The sequence below is a fragment of the Geotrypetes seraphini genome, chromosome 18 (genome assembly GCF_902459505.1).
Source record: "Geotrypetes seraphini chromosome 18, aGeoSer1.1, whole genome shotgun sequence".
Taxonomy (NCBI): Eukaryota; Metazoa; Chordata; class Amphibia; order Gymnophiona; family Dermophiidae; genus Geotrypetes; species Geotrypetes seraphini.
In genome coordinates this window covers 11,789,131-11,806,319 of record NC_047101.1, presented here as the reverse complement: position 1 = coordinate 11,806,319, position 17,189 = coordinate 11,789,131, and the positions used below count along the sequence as shown (strand labels likewise).

Below are 17,189 nucleotides of genomic sequence, written 5' to 3'. Positions count from 1 at the left end.
CCCTACTGATTCCTTATCGTGTAGCTCGATCACTGAGATCTTCCCAAGAAACTCTTTGGATTGTCTCCTCTTTTAAAAGACTACGGTTGGGCTCATCATGTCAGACAGCTTTTAGCTGAATTGCACCGAAACTCTGGAACTCCTTGCCAACAGATTTACATAAATAAGTATCCTACTGTAAATTTAAATCAAGGGATGAAGACTTGGATGGTTGTTTCATGTTCCTATTTTGTTTTATTCTAATGTTTGTTTGTTGGACTTGATATACTCTGATTTATTTTATACTGCAAACTGCATTGATATGTTTAATGTAATGCTGTATGTATATCAAATACCATGAACTAAATAAATATTAAGCTGTGTTTGCTGTTAATGTGGCAATAAATGCATACTGTGAACACCACCCTAAGGATGATTCCACCATAACGGCGGGTAAGCAACAGATAGGGGCTGGGTTACAACTAACCCCAAAGTTGTCACACATTACAAAGCCGCAGTAGCGATTCCCATGTGGCTGGGTTGCATTTGCCTTGGAGATTGAAATGTACAGTGTCAGCATCTATGAGACAAACATGGTTATTTTCGTTACATAGGATTTTCTGGACCCCAGTTCGATTAAATAAAATAGATAGTTCTAAGTCTAATAGAAGCTGGCATTGTCATACTGGTATAGGGACTTTGGAGCATCTGTTGTATTTTTGTCCGTTTATATTGATATATTGGAAGTCAGTTTGGGGACAAATAAATTTAGTACTAGATTCAAATGTTCCAATGTCCTATGAGGCTATAATTTGTGGAACAATTTTACATGTGAAACCCACTCTAGATAAATATAAGAGTTGTCTATTTATGATCCTAACAGGTATAGCCATTTAATTGATTACAAGTAATTGGAAAAGCCATGATAGAATTAATTATATATTTTGGTGGGTGAATGTGTGTACTACATACAGATACAAACGAATTAACGTAGAATGTAGGGGTTTTAGTGAGGTATTTAATAAAATTTGGAGCCCATTGACTAAATTTGTAAAAACATAATAATGTATTTTCATCATATCTCTTCTTTTCTTTGGTTTATTTATCTTTACACATCTGGGGGGGGGAGTTGGAGGGAGGGGAATAAATATTGATAGTGATATTTGGGTAACTTTATTCTTTATTTGTATTTTATATCTAATATAATAAAACGCTAAGCGCGCAAGCGCACTCTACCACCGTGTTGCCTGATCTGTAGTTCCGTGGTCGGCAGAGTGCGCGTGCGCGCATACAAGGGTCCCTCTCTCACAGGTGATGTGCGGTCTTGCCGTCTCCGTCTCCCTTACACTTCACGGCCGACGTTTGCAACAAGAAAGCAGGGAACACGCCAGTGACTCTCCCCTCTTCCCCTCACTCCGTCTAACATAGCGGTCTTGGCAGCGACTCCCCCCTCCCGTTCTCACTTCGTCAAACTGGAAGGCAGCACTGGACTCCTTGCTCTTCACCTCTCAACCTGCGGTGTCGGCTCCTCTCACGAGCCTGCACCAGCGTCGAAGAAGGCTTCCGACGCTGGCGGGGATCGTGAGAGGAGCCACCGCCGGCACTTTTAAACTTAAAAAAAAACCTTCGGCCGCAGCAGGCCAGCCTGCGGGAAGGGAAGGGGGGCCGAAAAAGAACAGGACTTCAGCTACAGGAACGGGCTAGACCGCGGGAAGGGAAGGGGGAGGGGCCGAACAGAGCAGGCCAGATCATGTTAAGAGAAGGGAGGGGCCGAACGGAGCAGGACAGCTTGCGGTAAGAGAAGGGAATGGGGGTGGGGGAAAATGCTGCTACTGCTTCACAGGGACCTGGAGGGGAAGGGAAATACCGCTGCTGCTTCTGCAAAGGAAAGTGGGGGGGGAGGGAGAGAGAAAGGAATGGGGGGTGGGGGAAAATGCTGCTACTACTTCACAGGGACATGGAGGGGAAGGGAAATACCGCTGCTGCTTCTGCAAAGGAAAGTGGGGGGGGGGGAGGAGGGAAATGCTGTTGCTGCTGCACAGGGAAATGGGGTGAACATGCTGCTGCACAGGGAAATGGAGGGAAATAATGACAGATAGACAGCGGGAGGGAGAGAGACAGAAAGAAAGGAAGAAAGACACAGGGGCAGGGAGAGGGACAGAAAGACAGACAGAGAAAGGTGGCCAGGGAGAGAGAGAGAGACACAGCGGGAGGGAGAGAGAGAGAGAAAGACAGACAGACATATATTCTAGCACCCGTTAATGTAATGGGCTTAATGACTAGAGAGAGACAGAAAGAAATACAGACAGACAAAGGAGGCCAGGGAGAGAGACAGACAGAAATAAAGACAGACAGGGGACCAGAGAGACAGACAGAAAGAAAGACAGACAGACAAAGGGTGCTAGCGAGAGAGAGAGAAAAATAGCAGGAGGGAGAGAGACAGAAAGAAAGGAAGAAAGAGACAGGAGCAGGGAGAGAGACATAAATAAACAAAGACAGACAGGCATATATTCTAGCACCCATTAATGTAACAGGCTTAAACACTAGTTAGGATATATTATGATATTATTATATGCAGGAAAATGAAATTATTGAATGATATTTATGTTACCTGTATAGATAATAGTGGAATATGTGGAATATCTTTTGTTCTTTCATTTGTATGACACTGTTTTTGATTAAAAATCAATAAAGAATTTTTTAAAAAAAATTTCCTTGCAAATGCCTTATATCATATGCAAGTGATAAATATGTGTTTCTAGACCCAGTCCAGTTGGAAGATTTTCTTAAGGATAAACTAATACAAGGAATTTCTTGATTTACTCTTACAAGTCTGAGAGGATGTTTAGGTGACATTTAAAAATATGCCACATGCTTTTCTGTCTGCCACATGATAGATATTTCTGTTTAATTATTTGTTTTCTAGCGACAGCACTAGCGGGCCAAATGATGTGGACTAGATCACTGATAAAATTTTCTTTGAATTTTATTTTATGAGCATTTTCATGTCATGATGAAATGGATATTCTTTTATGTTTGTTATTTGAATTGTAACAAATGTATAAATAAAGAAATAAAAAAAGATTGAGACATCTGGGTTTTACTTCCAAAGAAAACAATGGAAATAAAACCCGGATGTCTCAATCCGTCCTCTTTTTCTGGAGCCGTGCCCGGATATTCAGTGCTGGTATTACCTGTTTCACTCAGATAAACGCTTAGTAAAACTAAATAAGCGATTCATCAAATAAAAATAAAACTTGAAACTTGAACAAATAACTGTGTCTTCAGAAGTTTTTTTTAAAAAAGTATCTCTGGTCTTACATAAACACTGCCATAGAAACAGAAATTTTAACTGATGAGTTGGGGGAGGGGTCATTCTCTGCCTCATCTCGCCATGCTATAAAAGGTGAATTTTAATTCATATATATAGGTCTAGCACCTTGGAAATACCTATAGGAACAGGGTCCCAAGTCTGACCCTTATTTATTTAGGTTGAACAGTTTCTTGCTGTGAGAAAGCAATATCACTCTGTAAAAAAATAAAAAATAAAATACAACTTACCTTACACAAACGACTAAGATTTACAACTCCTTTATGAAGTGGAACGAAGTATCTTGACCCTTTCAGTAGTTCTCTTGCTTTCTGGAGCCCATCCTTGAAGCATGAAATTCTGCAATTTATCTATCCTCCCAAAAAAAAAAAGAGGGATGGGAATAAAAATGTATTCCTAATTAATATAACCGTAGCTCTCACTGGCTAGTTTCTTTACAGATTATGAAGCACACTTCTATCTGGCCCTAAGATAGATTGTGAACAAAACATAATGGTGAGCTAAAAGGTTTCGATCTGTGGTTATGATTGCACGTCCCACCCATAATCTGAGTATTCATCTATGGATGCAGGATTTGTAGATGTTTATTTGCAGTTTTTTTCTCTTAATTTTAAATGAGTTCTATTATCATGAAAACAGCTACGACGATAAATTCTAAGCTTAGTAAGGGGCAATTAGAATGTAAGCAGTTTGATTTATAAAGAATATTAAGAATTATATTAATTAATGAGAATATTCTCCATAGGTATAAAATATACGGGGGAAAAAACCCCTTTGCTAGTTTGGAAACTCATGTATATGTTGCATTTGTCAGATACATTTAGGCCCGGATTCTAATAACGACGTCCCGAAGTTAGGCAGAGGTAGGAATCCTACTGATGTCTAACTAACCAATTGGGACTTAAAAAAAAAAATCGATGTGACAAACGGCACCTACGTTGAAGGCATTATTTATGTGCTTACAGAAGTATCTAGGCACACCTAAGAACTCCTGAGGCCGGTGTGGGCGTGGTTTAAACCGGAAGTGACCTTAGGTGCTTCCGTAAGTGCAAGACGGGCGCCTTAAATATAGTCTTGTAAAATGCTGGCCTACATTTAAGCCGCCTGTTTTAAAAACCAGCCGTGATTCTATGTATGGCACCGAGGCATGATTGACACGCGATCGGCGGCCGTTTTTAGGCGGCTGCCGATACTGGTGCCGTTTATAGAATCCGGCCCTTAGTATCTCCATTTTATTTTCCGATTTAGCATGCACTAACAGAATTAGCGCATACTAAATTTTGTGTGTCCTATTTTATTAGAGTGTCATTTAGGCCCTGATTCTTAACAAAAAGGCACCTAATTTCTAGGCACCGAGGAGCGCAGTTGTCAATCATCCGCTAGGAGCCATTTATAGAATCATGCCTAGCAGCGCTTAAGTGGTCTTAGCCACCAATAGGCATTGAAACCTTAGGCGTGCTCCGGTAGACGCCTTCCTCAAAGTGGGAAGCACCTTTTGATTTAGACACCCACCAGCTAATTAATTTCTAAAATTACATTACATTACATTAGTGATTTCTATTCCGCCTTTACCTTGCGGTTTAAGGCGGATTACATGACTTTCAAAGCGGATTAAATGACTTTCTAATGGTGCTTTTCAATTAACAACACTGATTAAGCTTAATTGAATAATTCTTAGATGCCTAAATTGGCTAGGTATGCCAATCTAAGTTATTAACTTCAGGGGTCATTTATAGAATCTGGGCCTTGATGCATGCTAATATCCATTAACACAGTGGTCTCCAACTCCAACCCTTTGCAGGGCCCCATTTTGGATTTGGAGGTACTTGGAGGGCCTCAGAAAAAAAATAGCTAATGTCTTATTAAAGAAATAACAATTTTGCATGAGGTAAAACTCTTTATAGTTTATAAATCTTTCCTTTTGGCTAAACATACCAAGGGCCTCAAAATAGTACCTGGCGGGCCGTGAGTTTGAGACCACTGAGTTAAGGGGAACAGTTAATCTGCTGGCTGGGTTGGAGGGCAGAAGGGAGAACAGGACAATCAAGCCATTGTGACATCACTGATGAGGCTGGCTCTTATTGGTGGAATGAAGCATTATGACATCACAATCTCAGCTCTGCTTCCCAAAGACAAACAGGATTCATGGTTACAGTTAAACCAGTGGTCTCCAACTCAACCCCTTTGCAGGGCCACATTTTGGATTTGTAGGTACTTGGAGGCCTCAGAAAAAAATAGCTAATGTCTTATTAAGGAAATGACTATTTTACATGAGGTAAAACTCTTTCCTTTTGGCTAAGTCTTAAGAATAATATAATCATTTATAGCTAAAGAGATGTATGATCAAGAAACGGTTTTATTTTACTTTTATGATTATGATAAACATACCGAGGGTCTCAAAATAGTACCTGGCGGGCCACATGTGGCCCCCGGGTCACGAGTTTGAGACCACTGCATTAACACGCACGTAGCTTTACTAAATGAGCCTCTAGATTAGAAATAAAATCAAGATACTAGATATATCTGACAAATGCTCTCAAATTAGCAAAGGAGTTTTTACCCCCATATTTTATACCTATAGGGAATATTATTATTAATTACTATAATTCTTAATACGAATGTATATTGCATTCTAACTGGTCGATATTCAAAAGCACTGATGTGGTCAGTAACAGTGATGCCAACCCGAGAACGGCATTTTAAAAGTAAATTTGGGCCCGAACAGAGGCTCCCTTGAACAAAGCCTTTTGTAAAATACCTGTGAAGATGCATCCCTCACCCTCGTTACGCCACTGCTAACCTCCACCCCAAATCTGCCCCTAACCATGCCGCCTACTTTCTGCTCTAATACCACAACTATATCTCTCAATGCCGCTCTCTCTTCTTAATAGATTGCTTTAGTCAAACTGTCGGGGCTTCAGACATGCCATTTAGTCACCACACAATTTTTTGTGTTTGCTTGGTTGCCAAAATTCTTCTCACTGGCTATGGCTTCTTCACTAGCCCCTACTCAATATGTTTCACAATTTTTTGGTCCCCCCCTTCACAACTTATTCTGCACCATCCCGATCTACATATCAAAAAAATCCACTTATCTAAAAAATTTCTATGTGGATCGGGATGGTGCAGAATAAGTTGTGAAGGGGGGACCTTTTCTTGAAGCAGCCTGTCGGCGAAACATGTCAGATTTTAAGAGAAAATGGGATATTCACATGGGATCCCTAAGGGAGTGAAATCAGGGGGGCGGGTATTTGGAATGGGCGGACTTGGTGGGCTGTAGCCCTTTTCTGCCGTCTTTTTCTATGTTTCTATGTTTCTATGATATGACAGGTACCTTTCCCGAAGAGATAAGATCATCAAGAAAAAGAATATAATAAGATAAGTTTTAACCAGTTTTTATACCGGTTAAGTTATTGACATTAAGCACTTTAATAAGTTTGAGATATAATGAAGCACTTTAAAAAAAATTGTGAAACATATTGAGTAGGGGCTAGTGAAGAAGCCATAGCCAGTGAGAAGAATTTTGGCAACCAAGCAAACACAAAAAATTGTGTGGTGACCAAATGGCATGTCTGAAGCCCCGACAGTTTGACTAAAGCAATCTATTAAGAAGAGAGAGCGGCATTGAGAGATAGAGTTGTGGTATTATGAATGGTTTACCAATGCCAGAGTATTGGCTGAGATTATAACGCCTACTTTCTGCTAGGCATCTTGGAGCAGACAGCCCCCCCACCTTGAAGTAGTAGGCGCCTACCATCTAATTAATTGTGATTTGTTATATAATTGCAATTTTCAATTAATGGCATTGATTTAAGGTTTAGGTAGAGGTTTCTACCATGCTCCGATAGGAATTCTATGAGCATCAGAACAGCGTTGGAGCATTTAGCGCCCCAGGTCTTGGTAGAAACCTCTCCCGTGGCTTAGTAAAAGGGAGGGTAAGTTAGATGCCTACATTGGCTAAGTTCAGGTGCCTTTTATAGAAAGAGACCTTGAGTGCTTCCATATGGAAATACTGCAATTTGTGTATGCAAATGCCTGGCAAGCCTTCTGAAACCATCCCCTTAAGGTTATATATTGGCCCCACCAATGAAAATTGACCTTACATGACTTACAGTGAAACGAAACCAAAATCAGTTTTTCTTACCGAAGGAACAGGAAGGCATAAGCAAGTGTGCGTCCCTGTCTCCCCCTGCAAACAAAAGATCAGGCATGAAAAGCTCATAGTGTGAGGGTGAACTATTTTTTCTTATAAACTGCGGCGATGTTAATTGAGGCAAAGTTTGTGAAAGTACCTGTCGGTGAGAATTTGTCTGGTTGCACCGGCAGTTAAGACCCTCTTTGCCCTACGATGGAAATATCGAGGGGTTAGCGACAAGCTTTGCAGTTGACACGTCAACAAGTCCAAACTTATTTAATGGTTTAATACTAGCACTCTAGATCAAACAATAGCACACAAAATAAATGTACACTTACCACAGTCTCCTTTAGAAGTCCATCAACATTATCGATCTCTGCTCTGACCGAGCTGATTGTGCATTTTTCTGCATGGACTTGCAACGAGAAGCATGCATAGCCAAGAACTACGAAGAACTGCAGATGCATCCTGGATGGTGCAATCATTTGCTTCAAATATTCTAGTACTTAAGTGTAAATCACCCTGCATTAAAAATAGTACTGGCAGGAATCCTCTTAAATACAATTTTCTTTACTACGGGGAACTCCTGTTCTCGTCTTTTTTTTCCTCTTAATCTAGGAAAAGGTAGAATTTGATTTGAGTCACCCCTGAGGAAATTCATCTACTCTTCTCAGATAATATTAAGTGTAAATATCTATAGAAAGAACTGGAAATCTTGGTTTAAGCAAATGTCTGATGTGAGCACTTTTTGCTGCTTGTGAAGGAAGACGGGCCCATTTTGAAAACAGAAACTGAAATTATTTTCATCGTAATTTTCCACCTGAATGAAAGCTGGTTCGTGCTATACTGTATACAGTGCTGGGTGTCATTTAAATGAAAGGTGGGGAACAATTACAAATTTTAATCAAAATTATTTGTAGGGTTAAAACAACTTTTAACTGCACGATTAATTTCATAAAGCATTCCCCTGACATTTCCTTCTGTACAGTGCAAAATGTAGACCACTAATGTAGATTCTCAAAATTAACACTGTATATTTCAATTATTAAACTGAAAATAAAATCATTTCTCTAACCTTTGTTGGGCTTCTAATGTCCTTTTGTCTTTTTTTGTGCTTATTTTGCTTCCCTACACTGTTAAGGGAAAATTACAGGGAAGCGAAATACACACTTTTTGAATTAACAAAGAATTTTTTTATGCATTTACCCTAAAGATATATGTGAAATTATACTTTTTTTGCAAGTCACAAACAATTAACAAACACGTGGAGGGGTATAATCGAAAGGGACGTCTAAGTCCGTTTACGTCCATTTCGCAAAAAGAGCCTAAGTCCCATTTTCGAAAGAGACGACCAACGTCTTTTGACTTTCGAAAATCATCCAATTATACGTCCTGAAGATCTGATCGTCCAAGCCGCTAAAACGTCGATCTTTAAAGCGCATTTTCGTCCAACTGTCCGTCCAAGTCCAAAACGTCTAGAACAAGCCCTGTTGGACGTGGGAGGGGCCTGCAAAGCGATGGACAGAACACCCAGACGGGCACCTAAATAGTGGGGGTACCTTACAGGGCACTGCTGTGAACTTCACAAAAAGGGTGCCATGGCTTCTCCTCCCTACAGCTAGCTCCCTTATAGGTGATGTTGAGCCCCCCCAAACCACCTCCAGAATCCCCTAGACCCACTTATCTACCACCCCAATAGCCCTTATGGCTGCAGGAGCCACTTATATGCCAGTAAAAAAGGGTTTTGGGGGGTGTAAAGGGCAGTGCACATGTTTAAGTATCAATGCAGTGATTACAGGGGCTTATGGGCATGGGTCCTCCTCTCTATGGATCCCTAACCCACCCCCAAGACGACTTAAGCTGCCTCTGTGCTGGACGACTAGGTTTTCCTATGCCAGGCGGCCAGGTGATGATGGTCTGGAGGCTGAATTTTAAAGTTGTGATTAAAATTTTTATGGGGTTGGGGGGGGGGGGGTCGGTGACCACTTGGGTAGTGTGTGGGGGTCTGTTTTATTTGTTTTCAGTGCATGTCTGATGAGTTTAGGTGGGTTTTTGTGACTTAGACCATGTTTCAAATGGTCTAAGTCACAACGTCCAAGTTCCGTCGATCGTGAGCTGTAGCACTTTTGGTTATACATGCTGTACGACTTACGTCTAAGCCGGCCCACGTCCCGCCCAACGTCTACCCTCGACACGCCTCCCGAAATGCCCCGTTTAGCTTTGGACGTTGAGCAGCACTATGAGGGCCTAAGTCATTTAGAAATATGTCCAAAACCCAGTTTGATTCTAGGCGCTTGGACGTTTTTGAGAAATGTTCGTCCAAGTGCCGACTTAGGCCGGTTTTTGGATGCTTTTCTCTTTCGATTATGAGCCCCTTATAGTCCTACAAACAAACAACAAAAAAACGATAAATCATTTGAATTTTCAATTTTACTAACAGCCCTTGGATCAATGTTAACCTATGCCTACGTGCTCTTTTAGAAGTAAAGGAAAATAGTGATGACGGAATATTACGTATATTAGCTATGTAATTTCTAGGTGCTGTTTACCATAATTAGATAATCTATAACCAGAATCTCATTTGTTTTGATCTTTGCGGCAACTGTAATCATCCTCTGCTCACAATCTGATGATCGATCTTGTGCTTTTTTAAGCTTTTTGGTGGTATGCAAATATATCCATTCCAGGTACTATGTAAATTGTTTTCTTGGAAAGTCGAATAGAGGCAGTTATTCCCACCTGAGCCAGCAATGAATAAATGCATGAGTTTGAAAAGAAATGCTTAAAAATAGGCTTACAGGATTCCCCCTCCCCCATGGAATTTGGGTCATCAGATAAAGGTATCAATGATCTGTGGCATATAAGTGTAATAAATTATATGAAATTTGAAGGGAGGGGTTTTTTTTTCTGTTCAGTTTGTATTGTTTGACCGTTCAACAATATATCTTTCTGGATATTAAGCTAAAGTGTATGGTCAAACTTTATGCATTTGGAAAATGCTTTTTAAACAAAATTATTAAGGGGCAATTTTATAACTTAGGTATTAACATTTATGCATGTAAATGTTTAGAATAATGGCATTTACATACGTACATGCATAGTTGCAGTAGCATAGGGAGGGAAGTTGGTGCCCAGGGTGGAGGCACCTGGCATCACCACTCCGTGCACCCTTCCATGCGCTCTTCCCTGCTTCCCCTCATCGCTATGCCCCCATCATCGCCGTGCCCACTGCTCTTCCCTGCTGCCCTGAAACTACCACAACTGGCTGGAGAACAGAAAGCAGAGAGTGGGCATAAATGGGAAGTTCTCAGACTGGGAGAAAGTGACTAGCGGTGTGCCCCAGGGCTCGGTACTCGGGCCCATCTTATTTAACATTTTCATCAATGACCTGGAAGAAGAAACATCCAGTGAGATCATCAATTTTGCAGACGACACAAAGCTAGGCCGGGCAATCAGATCGCAGAAGGATAGCGAGGAACTTCAGAGTGACTTGTGTCAGTTAGAGAAATGGGCGGAGAAATGGTAGATGAAGTTTAATGTGGAAAAGTGCAAAGTAATACATTTAGGCAGAAAGAACAAGGAACATGAGTATAGAATGTCAGGTGCAACTCTGGGAAAGAGCGAACAAGAAAAGGACCTGGGTGTACTGATAGATAGAACCCTGAAACCGTCGGCATAATGCGTGGCAGCGGCAAAGAAAGCAAATAGAATGTTAGGCATGATAAAGAAAGGAATCACGAGTAGATCGGAGAAAGTTATAATGCCGCTTTATAGAGCAATGGTCAGACCACAATCGGGGACTTCTTAGGCTCCTTCCTAAGGAAGTTCCTGATTGGCTCAGATGCCTCAGTCCCCTCTCAAGGGCAGGGGCCTGAGGCGTCTGAGCCAATCAGGGCCTTAGGCCCCTCCTTGTGCATCACATGATGCACCAGGGAGGGGCCTAAGGCCCAGTGTCATCATCAAGGGAGGAGAAGAAGGAGGTGTTTTCAGTACCTCCTACTCCCAACTTTTAAAGTATTGGGCAGGGGGGCCTGGAGGGAGAGTGGGCGCCTTCATGGCAGGAGGTAGTAGGCATCCCTCCTGTCTTTTTGGGGGGAGGGAGTGGATGCTTTTGTTGCAGGAAGGAGTGGGCATCCCTTCTGCTTTTATTTTCCAAGGGAGGGGAGGGAATGGCTTCATGGCAGGAGGGAGTGGGCATCCCTCCTGCCTTTTTTTTTGGGGGGGGGGGATGCACAGGGAGGGAGTTCCTTCATGGCAGAAGAGAGTGAGCATCCCTTCTGACATTTTGGGGGGCATGTTTGTCAGTGGGACTTAATTTTTTTCTTTATGGGACAGATATTTTGCATGTATAATACATGCAAAATATCTGTGCCATTGAAAAAGAAATGAAAAAAAAGGTAAAAACAGGCGACAGGTCTAAAGCAATTGGGTTTTAGGATCAGTAAAACCCTATGCAAAATAGCTAAGTGATGTTAGTGCATCATTCGCTTGGCTATTTTGCATGGGGTTTTCCTAATTTGCATGGATTGGATCGGATCGGAAAACACGGGGTGGGCAGTTTTGGGCATCGGGGAATCCGATGCGATCGATCGCCAAACGGGACACGATCGGTAAGTTTTGTGCATTCCCCAGCATGTTCTGCTCTACCCTAATGTTCCCTGTGCTACTCATTATGCACTATTTTATCCACGTTGAACAATTATTCTTTGGATTTTCACAGTATAATATTGCTAACTAAATATACTGGATTTGCATTTTCACCAGTCTTAATCTTTTTTCCAGTTGTTCAAGTTAACAGGGTTTCCGTCATCCACAACCTTGACAACCCCTAATTTACTTTTGCAAGAATCGTTCTATAACTACCAACTAGGACGTGAGTTAAGTGCTAGATAATTGAGCTTGGACAGACTGCCCCCTAATGTTTATTTAATGTATGAAAAGCCAGAAGAAGTGGCCTTCTAGAACAGTGGTTCCCAACCCTGTCCTGGAGGAACACCAGGCCAATCGGGTTTTCAGGCTAGCCCTAATGAATATGCATGAGAGAGATTTGCATATGATGGAAGTGATAGGCATGCAAATTTGCTTCATGCATATTCATTAGGGCTAGCCTGAAAACCCGATTGGCCTGGTGTTCCTCCAGGACAGGGTTGGGAACCACTGCCCTAATGAATATGCATGAGAGAGATTTGCATATGATGGAAGTGATAGGCATGCAAATTTGCTTCATGCATATTCATTAGGGCTAGCCTGAAAACCCGATTGGCCTGGTGTTCCTCCAGGACAGGGTTGGGAACCACTGCCCTAATGAATATGCATGAGAGAGATTTGCATATGATGGAAGTGATAGACATGCAAATTTGCTTCATGCATATTCATTAGGGCTAGCCTGAAAACCCAATTGGCCTGGTGTTCCTCCAGGACAGGGTTGGGAACCACTGCTCTAGAAGATGTACCGGAAGAGTTTGAAGTGCAAGTCCATCTGACTTAATCTTTGTTAAATTCAGAACACTAGGTAAGGGGAGTGAAGGTGTGGCCCAGCGGTGAGAGCTGCCGCCTCAGCACACTGAGGACGTACGTTTACTCCCAGCTTCTCCTGGTGACTCTGGGCAAGTCACTTAACACTGCATTCCCTCAGGGACAAAGTAAGTACTTGTCCAAGGCCCGTTTTTACAAAGCCGTGTTAAGCTTTTTTATTGCCGGCCACGGTAGTTATTAGCTCAGACGCTCATAGGAATCCTATGAGTGTCGGAGCTAATACCACCGTAGCCGGCGATAAAAAAAAAAAAGCCTAACGCGGCTTTGTAAAAGGGGAAGCGGGGATAAAAGATGCAAAACTCTTTGATTGTAACCACAGAAAAGGTGGTATATCAAGTCCTGTCCCCTTAATGACATAGTAACATAGTAAATAACAGCAGATAAATGGTCCATCCAGTCTGCCCTGTAATCGCAATTTCATGATTAAATTAAAATGTCTTTTTTCTTTGTTATTTCTGGGCCATAGACCTTCAAAGTCTACCCGGTATTGTCCTTAGGTTCCAAATATTAGAATTACCCTTGAAGCTCGTTCCAGCCTATCCAAACCATCTCCTTTGCTGGATTCAGACCGTGCAAGTTTGCTCATTTAAATTTTAATTAGTGATCCTCTAAGTTCTTCCCATGCTTTTTTGAATTCCATCACAGTTTTCCTCTCCACCACCTCCCTCGGGAGGACATTCCAGGCCTCCACCACCCTGTCCGTGAAAAAGAATTTCCTAACATTACTCTTATGTCTACCACCCCTCAACCTCAATGTAAGTCCTCTAGTTTTACCAGTTTCTTTTCTCTGGAAAAGATTTGGTCCTATATTAATATCTCTCAAATATTTCAATGTCTGTATCATATCACCCCTTTCCCTTCTAGAGTAGACATGTTGAGGTCTTCTGGTCTCTTTTGTACTTCTTTTGGTGCAAACCTCCTACCATTTTCATCGCTTTCCTCTGGACCACTTCAAGTCTTTTTATATCCTAGGTCAAGTACTGTCTCCAAAAACTCAACACAATACCCCAAGTGGGACTTCACCAATGACAAGTATAGGGGCATCAACACCTCCTTTTTTCTGTTGGTTATGCTTCTCTCTAGACAGCCTAGCATCCTCCTGGCTACAGCCACTGCTTTGTCGCCTTCAGATCCTCAGGCACTATCACCCGAAGGTCCCTTCCCCCATCTGTGCATATATCAACTTCTCACCTCCCAGCACATACATCTCCCTTGGATTTCTGCTCCCCCAAATGCATCACTCTGCACTTCTTTACATTGAATTTTAGCTGCCAGACATCAGCCCATTCTTCCAACTTTTGCAGATCCTTTTTCATGTTTTCCACACCCTCCAGGGTGTCCACTCTGTTACCAATCTTGGTATCATCCACAAAAAGGCAAACCTTTCCTTCTAATCCTTCGGCAATATCGCTCAGAAACATAGTGAACAGAATCGGCCCCACCACTGATCCTTGGCGCTTCACTACTCACCTTTCCTTTCTCCAAGCAAATTCCATTAATCACCACCCTCTGATGTCTGTCCGTCAACAAGTTTCTAATCCAGTTCACCACTTTGGGTCCTAATCTCAGCCGGTCAAGTCTGTTCAAGAACCTCCTATGAGGAACTGTGTCAAAGGCTCCCAATGTATTGGAACGCCCTTCCAATGAAATTAAAACTAAAAAAGGACACCAAAAAACTTCAAGAATGGAATAAAGATGATACTCTTCACAGAACACTTTAGCAAATCAGGAAACATTTAGGAGGAATAGTAACATGGAGGAAACACTTGGAACACGAAAGGGCGAACTCACAAATAGTACAAGGAAAGACGAATATAAGACAATACAGAAACAATACTTATAGGATATGTATATTGTAACACCTTTACTGAAGCTCATGCAAACCACTCAGAATTGACTCCCCAGTCATTAGAAGCTTCCAATTACAATAAACTCTGAATGTATTCTTGAATGAAGACAGCAAGAGTGGAGGAGTAGATTAGTGTTTAGTACAGTGGGGTTGAGAGCCAGGGGAACTGGATTCAATTCCCAACTGCAGCTCCATGTGACTCTGGGCAAGTTACTTAAGGGCAAATTCTATAAGAAGCGCCTAAAAGTTAGGCACCTAATTAGGCACTGTTTAGCGCGATTCAAGTAAAATTGGGCACTGTTTAATGAATCATGCTGAGCGGAACCTATTTTGGAGGCGCCCAAGACATAGGCCCGCTCTAGGCGCAACTAAAAGGTAGGCGCCTAGCTGAGCGCTTAAGCACGCGTAAGAGCGGTGATTCTGCAACAAGGCGCCTAACGTGTAGCCACGCCCATGCTTAACATGCGCAGCGCCTATTTTTTTTGAAGGCCGTCTAAATGTTTAGAGGCGCCTTGTTACCGAATCACGCTTTCTTGATAGGCGCCTATGTTTCAATCAGTGCTGATTAAAAAAACTTAATTAAGCTTATTGTTCAATTTAGATAGGCGCCTATCTCGTTGGGCGCCTCTGAAATAGGTTATAGAATTTGGGCCTTAACTCTCCATTGCCCCAGGTGCAATACTTAAATGGTGAGCCCACTAGAGACAGAGAAAGGCCCTATATACAATAAATGTAAATTGCGTTGGTTGCCCCTAGAGGCAAGAGTGATTTTTAAGTTCACCTGTATCTGTTTCAAGGCTCTCCGCGGGTTATTGTCCGGTTATCTCATGGATTATGTTATATTTTCCAGTAGAAAAAACATCTACGTGATCTTCGGCTCTCTGATTTTCCTTCCGTAAAAGGATGCGTGTATAGATCTTAGCGTATCAGGCAGCGTTATGGAATAAACAAATTAGGATGTATCTTTCTATCTCTACGTCTTATTTGGCATTTAGAAAATTTATGAAGACTGATCTATTTGTTAAATATTTTAATTCATTCATTCTGTTTAATAATAATAATAATAATTTTATTTTGTATACCGCCATACCCAGGGAGTTCTAGGCGGTTCACATCAATTAATTAAGGTTACAAACAATGAAGTCATTGGAGTTAACAGTTTAGGAATGTACAGGTCATTGAAGTTGACAGGAATATACAAGAGTGGTAATATTTATTTACAGGAAAATACAGGTCATTGAAGTTGACAGGTTAGGAGAGTTCAATAAGAAGGAGTAGGTGGAGATTCACGTGCATTGAAGGGAGTTGAAGAAGTAGAAGAGGGTGAGTTAAGGGTTCTGTCCGTGGAATAAGTGTGTTTTGAGTTTTTTTCTGAAGTCAAGGTAGGTGGGGCGTCGAGCACAATTTGGGCTAGCCATGGGTTCAGTTTAGCCGCCTGGAAGGAGAAGGTTTTGTCAAGGAACCTTTAAAAATGACATAGTTGTAGGGAGGGGAAGGCGAACAGATGAATTCTGCGGAAGTTCTTATACCATGTATACTTGTATTTTAATTTTTGTTAACCACACAGAACCGCGAAGTAGCTGTGATATATCAGAAATTTTGTTATGTTATGTACCACAGAAAGGTGATATATCATATCCCATCACCTTTACCCTGGAAACATTTATTTGTCTTGAAATTTAGGGGAGAAATATTAACCATATCATCCCATATTGTTCCTTATATACCGCAAATATCAACTGGGAATCATTGTGGCTTCCATAAGATTAATAAGGTTATCAACATAGACATTATGAATCACAGCAAGACTATAATGCCAAGACCTACAATTGAGATGGGTTGTTTTGTTGCTTCTGCTTGGATTTCTGTGTGCAGACTATGAACCTAAAAACGCAGCCAAGCAGTCAGAAGAAGTGTTGTATGGAGTTGTAGACAGCCAAAATGCACCGTCTCCGACTCAGCTTCAAAATAAAAGCGTACAATATTGTAATATATGGCAAATTTATAATTTTATACTTATAAATGATTTTGTTAAGGTGCGTTCTTCAAACTTCAAATAAATATATTTTGTGCTTGATTACTCTTAATTTTGTACATAAAGAAATATTCTCTGTTTCAGTAGTTAATCAAATTTCTCTTAGATTTACTACACACTAGGAGTCAGACAGTAAAAGTAAAAGTAGGGGAGTCAGTCGGCGTCGAAGGTTTGGGGTACCAACTCCACAGCCCTGCATACATTTTGCCATGCGGCCACGTTTTATAGGTGGGCAAAACATTGTTTTATACAAAGGAGAAGGTTTGCAAAATTGCCCTCGTTCTCTTAGCCCACCTGATCCAAAGTGAAATGTATTTGCCATAGT

General features: G+C 41.4%; 1 protein-coding gene across 6 annotated transcripts in view; it reads right to left on the bottom strand.

The window, feature by feature from the left end:
• Positions 1 to 8,831, bottom strand: part of LOC117351634 (F-box/LRR-repeat protein 21-like) — a 54,936-nt gene extending 46,105 nt beyond the window's left edge. For 5 of the 6 annotated variants that reach the window (XM_033927190.1, XM_033927191.1, XM_033927192.1 and 2 more), the window contains exons 1-3: positions 7,603 to 8,831; positions 7,455 to 7,499; positions 3,541 to 3,660 (exon numbers count right to left, since the gene is read on the bottom strand). The gene's annotated coding sequence lies outside the window, so the exon portion shown is untranslated. The remainder of the gene's footprint in view (positions 1 to 3,540; positions 3,661 to 7,454; positions 7,500 to 7,602) is intronic. The other variant, XM_033927194.1, reaches the window with a different exon arrangement.
• Between the last annotated feature and the right edge of the window lie 8,358 nt (positions 8,832 to 17,189).